The sequence below is a fragment of the Cibotium barometz genome, chromosome 43 (genome assembly GCF_041138505.1).
Source record: "Cibotium barometz isolate CiBa-2024 chromosome 43, ASM4113850v1, whole genome shotgun sequence".
Lineage (NCBI taxonomy): Eukaryota > Viridiplantae > Streptophyta > Polypodiopsida > Cyatheales > Cibotiaceae > Cibotium > Cibotium barometz.
The window spans coordinates 35,872,347-35,881,354 of NC_141088.1; the positions used below are offsets into that span (position 1 = coordinate 35,872,347).

At 46.7% G+C, this 9,008-nt stretch overlaps 1 protein-coding gene across 1 annotated transcript in view; it reads right to left on the reverse strand.

The window, feature by feature from the left end:
* The window catches only part of LOC147613872 (uncharacterized), a 65,030-nt gene extending 57,242 nt beyond the window's left edge, over positions 1 to 7,788 (reverse strand). The window contains exon 1 of the mRNA XM_086781853.1: positions 7,636 to 7,788. The gene's annotated coding sequence lies outside the window, so the exon portion shown is untranslated. The remainder of the gene's footprint in view (positions 1 to 7,635) is intronic.
* Between the last annotated feature and the right edge of the window lie 1,220 nt (positions 7,789 to 9,008).

Consider the following 9,008-nt stretch of genomic DNA (forward strand, 5'->3'; position numbering starts at 1 on the left):
GGCTGCCTATTCTGGTTTTAGCCCTGAAAATGTCCATGGCATCTATGATGCACATGACATCCCCCTCTGCTAAACTTGATGACGGGATTCCAACCTGCTCTTGGATGACTGTCATCATCCCAATCTGTTCTCGAAGTCCCTCTGTCTTTATCCATCCCTGGCAACCCTTTTTTCTTTGAAAACCCGGCCTGTTCTCCAAACCACTCTGTCTCTGACGAAGATCTATGCATCTGTTTTCCTCTAGTCCACAATCCATTCTTGCCCTGACTCTGAACACCGTCTTGGTCTTCTTTCCTGAGAAATGAGTCTGGCACTCTCACATCAACCTTGGAGGATAAACCTCCCTTGGGACCGTTGCCCGATCCCCTTTGGCACTGTGGAACACCACCAACAAACCTCCTAGGAGCTCTTCCCGCTTCTGTGTTCCTTGCCTTGGGCTTCGTATCCGTGTACTTTCCTGTACCTTGGACCTGTACACCATCATATGGGACTGAATCAGTGTTTAGCTTTGCTGAGCCTGATGCTCTGATACCAATGTAACACGCGGAAGCTCTGGGAGTCTTCTTTCAGCCCTAAACACTCTTGGAAACCATCTGATGCAAAACGCAAATATAGAGAGAGAGTAGAGAGAGTGAGAAGTGCTGGAAATTCAGTATATTGATATGGTACAAAAAGGTACTTGTCTGCAGCCCTAGGCTGCCTTCTTGAAAAGGTGGAATACACCAAAACAGTCCCCTATGGGACCCCTAATGACTCAAACCCCTAGAGGGAGTGAATACCTAGAACAATGAGCAAGTGGGCCTATTTATAGCCCTTGGAATCCATGGGGAACTGGCCGACACCCAGCAGCCTTGCCATAAACACAAAAACGCAAGTCCTTGTTGGTCAGCCGCCTTGATAATGCGCTTCAGCCCCTTCTCCCACTGGAGTCAGCCGACAGCCTTCTGGAACCAGCCGACTGCATCACCCCTCCATGATCCCAATTCTCCTACTCCAAGTCTACACTGTCAAAGGTACTCTGTGCTCCATCATCCTGGTTCAAATCCTCTTTATCTAGCTGCCTATTCTGGTTTTAGCCCTGAAAATGTCCATGGCATCTATGATGCACATGACAGTCACGTCCTTGGTCCCGTCCACGATCCGAACTGCGTGGTTGGCAGGATTGAGAACGTCGGGACCGAAAAGAGGACAATCCTTCTGATCGGCGAGGGTGTTGAGAATTATTCCATTGGGGATTAGGCCGGGAGGTAGAAGTGCCAGAAGATTCTCTGCCCACTATCTCGGTTCATACGAGATCCATTGGCTTTCTGAAAGGCATTAGCTCGACTAGAAGAGGCCGAATTTCGAGAATTAATGTCTGCAACGCGCTCGGCGTATTGTATGGCATCGGCAAGATCGACAGGGTTATATTTCTGAACATCGGCATGCATTGTGGGGTTAAGACCTTCAACGAAGGCATGAAGTTCGTCCGCTAGGGACAAAGAGTCAATCTCCAGTATCAAGTTGGTGAATTGGGAGATATAAGAGGCCAAGGAACCAGTTTGGTCCAAATGGCATAAGCGAGTACGGGCTTGGAAATCCGCATCGGCACGTATGAACTGCTTACGGAGGACACGCTCGAATTTTTCCCACGTTGTAACCAATTTTCCGGCGTGCTTTCGTCGTTGCCACCACAATAAAGCAGCATCTTTGAGGAGGGATACTGCAAAAATCACCCTTTTGAAATCAGAAAGGGTCGTGGTTTCAAAGTATAACCGCAGTTTGTAGAGCCATTGGTCTAAGATGCGCTTATTGCGCTGACCACCATAAGAGTCAGGGGGTTTAATTTCCAATTTCTTTGTTTTACTAGCTTGTAAAAGACAATAAAGAGTTTTAAGGTCGTCGCCTTCTACCTCGAAAGGAATGACGTTTGCGTCTGCTGGTACTGTTGCTCTAACATCTGCTGCTGGTATGGAACTCGTGTAAGAGTGGCGATCCGTGTGGAGCTGCTGGATCTGCAAAGCCAAGGATGCCATAGACTCCTGGAGTTGCTGTTGGAACTGCTACTGAAGTTGCTGCAAAGCTGGCTCCCATTTCGGAGGGGCCGGTATGTCAACAGGTTCTGCCATGAGAGAAGATGTTGATGTAGAGGCTTGGTGAGGAGGCTCTGGGGGTTTTTGCTGTTGATGACGCCGCTGGGCTCTAGTAAGAACCATCCGCTGGAGGGTGCGGCATCTGGAAATCCCGAGAGAAGAGGCTACGTACTGGTGAAGCTATAGACCATCCAGTATAGTAAGGGCAATCCTTTGGGACTGGGCTCGCACGAGAGTCTGCTACTGGAGAAGAAGGTACATGGGTAGGGCCAGCTACTGGTGTCAAGGGTGTATATTCTGGTGTAGAGGGGCGCACCGTGAATGAGATGGATAAACGTCCTCAGAATAGGTGCAATATTCATGAAAAATGATGCTACACTCGGGGAGGATAGCGCCCAGATAAGGATGACGCCGGAGTATAAAACAGTAATGATCCAGATCCTGTGCAAAAGCACGAACACAAATCACCCACACGTCAAATTCTCGGAGGTGAGAAGTCGGCGTGGCTATCTGAATACAGTAATGAGTGGGCTGTAAAAAAGGGGAGCACACTCACTGGAACAGGGGCAAAGACCGGTGGAGAAACACGGGTAGAAGAGGGCACTATGGACTTGGGAGGGTGTATCCTGTAAATAACTGAAATCATAGGTTTCCTCTGCCATAAGCCATCAGAGAAGAGGGTAATGTGTGTCCACGTGATCTAAGGTGCTCTTGAACCCGTAAAAAGTGATATTGGCCCCGGATGAGTGGAGCCGCAAAAGAATGAATGGCGAGTTTCTGATATGTTAATACTCCATATTATGTGGGATTTTTATGCCCAAGAAAATGGAAAAATCACACCTGAAGGAGGTTGCCATAATAAATATTGTTGCCTGAGAAGAAGCACCAAGGATAGTAGCCGTCAATTCAACAAAAAGCACCAACTACAAGTGGCTCGTCCAAACGCAGGTCATAGACAGAAGGATGCCAACGATGAAGAGGGGTACAAGTACTGAATCCGTGGAGGAGAGGGATGGCTGCAGGCTGGCGCGCGTAGAACCTTGTGCAGGATGGCAGTGGGTGCACGCCAAAACTACTCCGACAGGTGGCGCTGTTTCGTAGGGGCCCGTAAGGTGAGTTTGTGGTTTGTTTTTTTTATATATTTGTGGACGTGGCATTAAAGCCTAAGGGTCATAACCCTTGGGTAATTAATAATGTAGAATTGCCCCATTTTTTATGTTTTTTTTAATCAGCAACCAAACGGCGCTTCTCAACGGTAGTTGTCTAGGGAAACTTCCACGAAGGGGTGCGACTGCTCTTGGGAGGGGTGCCTGTTCATGAAGGGGTGCCGCCTGAAGAGGTAAGCCTCCTGATTGAAGGCTTTTTTTGTTTTTATCTCCTTTATTCAAGAGTGTCCTGCATATAGCTGGCCCAAACTTAATCAAGAAAAATTGGGAGTTGGGGGCTGAATTTGATAGGGCATTCTCTCTTGCTCTTCCATTCAACACTTGCTACACCCAATTTTAGGGTTTGGGTAGGCTGATTTTAGGGTTAGGGTTAGGACTGATTTTAGGATTTGGGCATGTCACAAGGCGGAAAAAGTTTGCTTTGATACCACTGTAAAGCTTTTATAGCTTTATTAACATGATTAAGACTTAATTAATGAACATAAGACAAATACTGCAGAAAAAGACTGAGTTGTTTGTATTGAGACAGGGGCCTTTCTTAAATAGAGGCCGAAAGGGTACAAGTGAAGAGACACATATCCTTCGGAAGGGGTGTGGCTCTTGAATCAATGGTTATGTCCTTTGGACTTACGGGTGTGTCTTTTAATGAATAGACATGTCCTTTGATAGTGACCCATGTGTAAGGGTGTGACCCTTCACAGGTGTCCTTTCAGTTAATAAGGGATTAAAGAGTAATTAAGGAGAGATTAAGAGAGTCACAATCGTGACACCTGAGCCGATGGAAAAACTATAGCCTGATGTGGATCTCCTCGTGTCTGGATCCCCTCCCCAATCTGAGTCACTCCAGCCTTGGAGTCGAACTCGTTCCTTTGTGTCACCTCCAGCAGTGTAGAAGAGTCCAAGATCCTTTGTACCCTGCAGATACCGCAAGATCCGCAATCATGCATCCCAATGAGACTTCAACAACATCTGCATGAATGAGCTCAATAGCCCCACAGGAAAGCTTGAGTCCAATCTGGTGTTCAACAACTAGATCAATGAACCAACCAACTTCCGGTACAGAGAGGCATCAACTGGCTCACAAGGATCATTCACTATAAGCTTCGTGTTCGGGTCCATCAGCGACGTGATAGGCTTGCAGTTCTCCATCCCAAAGGCCTCAAGCAACTCATGAACATACCGTTGCTGAGAGACAAAAACCCCCTCTGGGTCTGCTAGATCTCCAATCCCAAGAAGAAGTGGAGTAAGCCTAAATCAGTCATCTCAAACTCCTTTGACAAGGCACCCTTCGTCACAGCAATGTGCTCCATATGACCGCCAGTGAGAATGAGGTCATCCACATAAAGGATGATCAACGTGACCATGCCGCATTCCCGAAAGAGATATACGCTGGGATTTGCAACCGATCTCTGAAATCCAGTCCATAGAAAGAAGGAATCAATCTTCTGATTCCAAGCCCTGGGAGCTTCCTTAAGACCATACAAGGCCTTCCGCAACCTGTAGACCATCCCCTTTGATCCTGGAACCTCAAAGCCTCGAGGCTGCTCAGCATACACCTCCTTCTGCAGGTCACCATTAAGGAATGCAGATTTAACATCCATTTGATATACGGGCCACCATTGAGAAGCCCAAAGCAAGTCTTGCACACCTCATGCACTGACAACAGATGAAAACCAAGTGCGGGGACATAAAGAACACGAGAGGAATGCTTCCCCCCTCTGCCATCGGGAATGATCTCCATCCGGCCCTCACTATGTATCGGTATGGTGGAATTGTCACCAATGAAAATGCGACCTGACTGCTGTTTCAGATCCTGAAGTCACGGGAAGGAGTCATGTGCCTAGAAGCACCACTATCAAGAATCCATTCCCGAGTATCCTTTGTGGTGAAGCCAACTACCTCCTCGCTCCAAGAAGATGAAGCATCCGTGTCCAACATCTCCAAGTGCACAAAGGCTGGAGTCTTTGCATGTGTATTGCTGTAGAGAGAGCAATACACAAATGCAAGAGAGAGAAGATAGTGTAACTCTGCTATATATACACCAAGAAATCCCAGAGTCCTCAATGACAAGTGTGGGGGGCAAGGAGCCATTTTAAATGGCCCCAGGCTACTCATCGGCCAGCACTATAACAGCCGACAGCAACCCCACGACCTGATCCTGGCCATTCGGCCAACATATGGCCATCGGCCATCAAATCAGCAGTCGGCCAGGGCAGAGCAACAGGTCAAGGATGCAACCTTCAGTCGGCCAACAAATGGAACAGCCGACAGGTAGCAGACAACCTTCCACATGTAGCAAAAAATTGGAAAAAATACAGGGAACTGAGGAAAAATGCAGACACACCGAAACTGGGCGGGCACACCCACAACAGAGGCCCTGACATAGTGTACAGACAGGAGATGACTGCTAACACAAGGATGCACTCTTCTTGGATGGTCTGACTCAAATTGAGCTGGAGATCCAAATACTCGGCGTTCGACCACCAGTTGTGTTTTTTCACTTGGGTCTGGAGCCATTTCATGGAGCAGAGCAGCCTAGCCTACTGTGGCGCTTTCGTCTACAGAGACAGAATATCGTGCATTTTGTTATGTTGCATGTGAGACAATTTGGTTGCGGAGATTATTGAAGGAGCTTGGTTGTCCTCCTACTGGATCTACTCTTCTTTGGTGTGACAATCAGAGTTGAATCGCCATCGCCAAGAAACTTGTGTTTCATGCTCATACGAAACACATTGAGATACATTATGACTATGTTCATGAATGGGTTCTTGCTAGAGATTTGCATTTGGAGTATTTTCCTTCAGCAGAGAATGTGGCAGATTTGTTCACCAAGCCAGTTTCTAGGCTTCCTTGGCTCCTCATCTTCGGCTTCTCAGAGTATGTTCAACGTCTGGTGCTGAGAGGGGGTGTTAGCACATTGATCCCAAATTCTACTCATCATTGGAGTCCCTTTTTTGGTCCCTTTTCATGGCCCTTGGTTGGGGGCTGGCCACCCTATTTTTGTACATTTTTCTGGAATTTTTCCTAGGTCGGGTACCTTTTTCCCAGTCGGCCAGCAGACCCATGTCCAATCAGCTAGGTTCACTGTCCAGTCGGCCAACCCCTCTTACCTATAAATAGGTGGGCTGGCTTCCCACTTTTCTAATAGTCTAGTCTTTCTTTTTGCTCCCTCACTTATGAGACTCTTCATGTCTCTTGCTTGGGACCGTATCACTTCAGTATATTCAGCATAGTTGCTTCATCTCTCTCTCTCTCTCTCTCTCTCTCTCTCTCTCTCTCGCACTCTCTGCTCAGCACACTCTAGTGCTTGTTTGCTTCCACTCTGTGCACTCGTTCATGGACAGCTGTCAGCCTGCCTAAAGCTGGCCAACCAGCTCTCTGGAGGGGGTGCTCACCCTTCCCCTCACTTTTCATCTCATTCTTGCATATCTGCTAGAGGTCATTGGCTGTAGCAAGTCTCTTATGTTTGTAAGCACCTACAGCCTTCCCTCGTGCTCATTTTCAGCAATAATCAACTCTTTCCAGCTTTCTACAGTTTGTGCTTTGGGCCTACAACCTGTGATGGTCTTTCTTTCAACAAGATCTTATGTGCTGCCTATGTCAAACATGCTATAACTCTCCCCTCCACAGAGCACTGTGTACTGACATTTGTCATCCATGCAGCATGTCCGGTCTTCTTCTGCCTCTTCCCATCAGTGTTACCAAAGTCCTTCTGACTCTTTGCATCTTCATTGCTTTCTTCTTCTGCCTCCAAACGAAGTTTGTCTTTTTCTTAACGCCTGCATTGACATTCAGCTTCAGCTTCCTTCAAAATTCTGTCTTCTTTGGCTTGCTGGAGGGCGAGTTCTCCAGCTTGGATTTTGCATTTTGCCTCCCTTTCCTTACTCCCATTCCTAGTGTTGAAAGGGCCGGTCCCATGGGTGGCTGTGAGTCAACCCTCGCTAGTTGCCACCATGAGCATTAGAATAAAGCCTATATAGCACACTCCCACTCAATCATTCTAACCAAAGAAATTTAAAAAACCTTCCATATGATTTTCTTGCATATGCTTTAGCCTAGTCATGTCATTTGGCTGCTAATGGACACACTCATGTACATAAATTTACATCATGGAACTCTACTCAACTCTAGTTGAATCACACTTGTAGGTATGTCATAGGTAATCCATGCTTTGGCATGATACACTTGATGGTTATGACATGAGCCCAAAGCAACATTGACAGTATGCGTAGACAGCAAGGTGAGTGGATCTGCCCTGTCATGCTAATGAACAGGGCATGCAAGAAGCTGGAAATTGATGTGCTCGTGCTGTGGTAGGAAATGAAAGATAAGCAGCCTCCACAAGCCATCATTCGTTACAGAGATATGCGAGTCGCAATGGAAGACTTCAAACTCACCTCGTTTATGGGGATGGATCGCCACCGGCTGATTTGTACAGTCCTTTAGCTTTCCATCTGTGTCGTGGTATAGGCAGAGCGCCAAATCTGAACGGGCGGGTAAAGATGGGCGGGTAAAGATGGGCGGCCACTTTGTTTGAACCGGCCCGCCTGCCTTTGTGCCCGTGTGTGAAAGACCTATTGTAAAATAATAAGGATGCCTATATAAAAGTGAGTGGAATGCTCATAAATAGGGGATTTCAATTAGAAAAATTCCTTAGAGATCGTGACCTTTTTAGTCGTAAGCCCATTGATGCCTTAATAATAGGATGTTGGGCTTAGGTGGTATGGGACACTAGGGATTTAGCATAGTTCTATGATCACTCGGTTGACAGTTAGGTCTGGAATTATGGCTGGATGGTGAGCTAGCTAGCTCTCTCTTAGGGAGACTAATAATTGTGGACTTGAACAAACTATATTTGCAACCAACAACAAAGTATTAGACGATGGCTAAAGTTCTCCTCACATTGTCATTAACAACCTGAAGGAGCATAATGGAATCATTAGCAAAACGTTGTGCTATTCCCCCTTAACTTTAACCCTACTAATATATGTCCTTTCCTTAGCATATACGTATAGGGCTACAATGAGGAGGGGGTGAGTGACAAAAGCATATAAAAGAGGGGCCAAAGGACTGTTGTGTTTGACTAATACATTATGAGGGAGAATTTTCCTACTAGCCACCCAATTGCTTGTTGCCAATATGCACCCACAACCTTTTTAGATGATTATTTAATTAGTTGGACACTTGTTTGGCCTTTGGACAAGTGTTTGATTGCAGCCATTGTATATGAAGGCTTGCATGCAATCTTTGCTTCCTTTTCTGGAGTGGCCACGACATCATGCAATGTTGCTGGGAGTGGGTCTTCTTCGCCAGCATGATCGTTTCTTCTAGATTAGGGTCTTCTTTGCCTGCTTCTAGATGTCCTTTTGTGGCCGTTGCGCATCATTTCTTGTGCCACATACGTTCTGGATGCTCGTGCACCCTGGGTACGTGGCTATGTTTTGTTGTGGCCTGTTATGGCAGGTTATGCCTCTTCCCCTATTTAATCAACGCTGTGTTTGCCTTTCCGTTGTATCTGTTTGGTATCATAGTTCGTGCAGTTGTCTTTTGTACAGTTTGTGTGATCCTCTTCTCTCAAATGGCTCCTAAAAGGAAAGCCATGAATGATATTAGCAACTTTATGTGTGTTGATCTTCATCCTTCTATTTCGGCTTGTGTCGTGAAGGACATCCCTCCAGCACGACAGTTCCCGGTGTCCCTTCTTGTCCTTCTGATGGAGTTGCTGCATGCATGCAAAGTCCGTCTCACGACCCGCTCGAATTTCGGATTG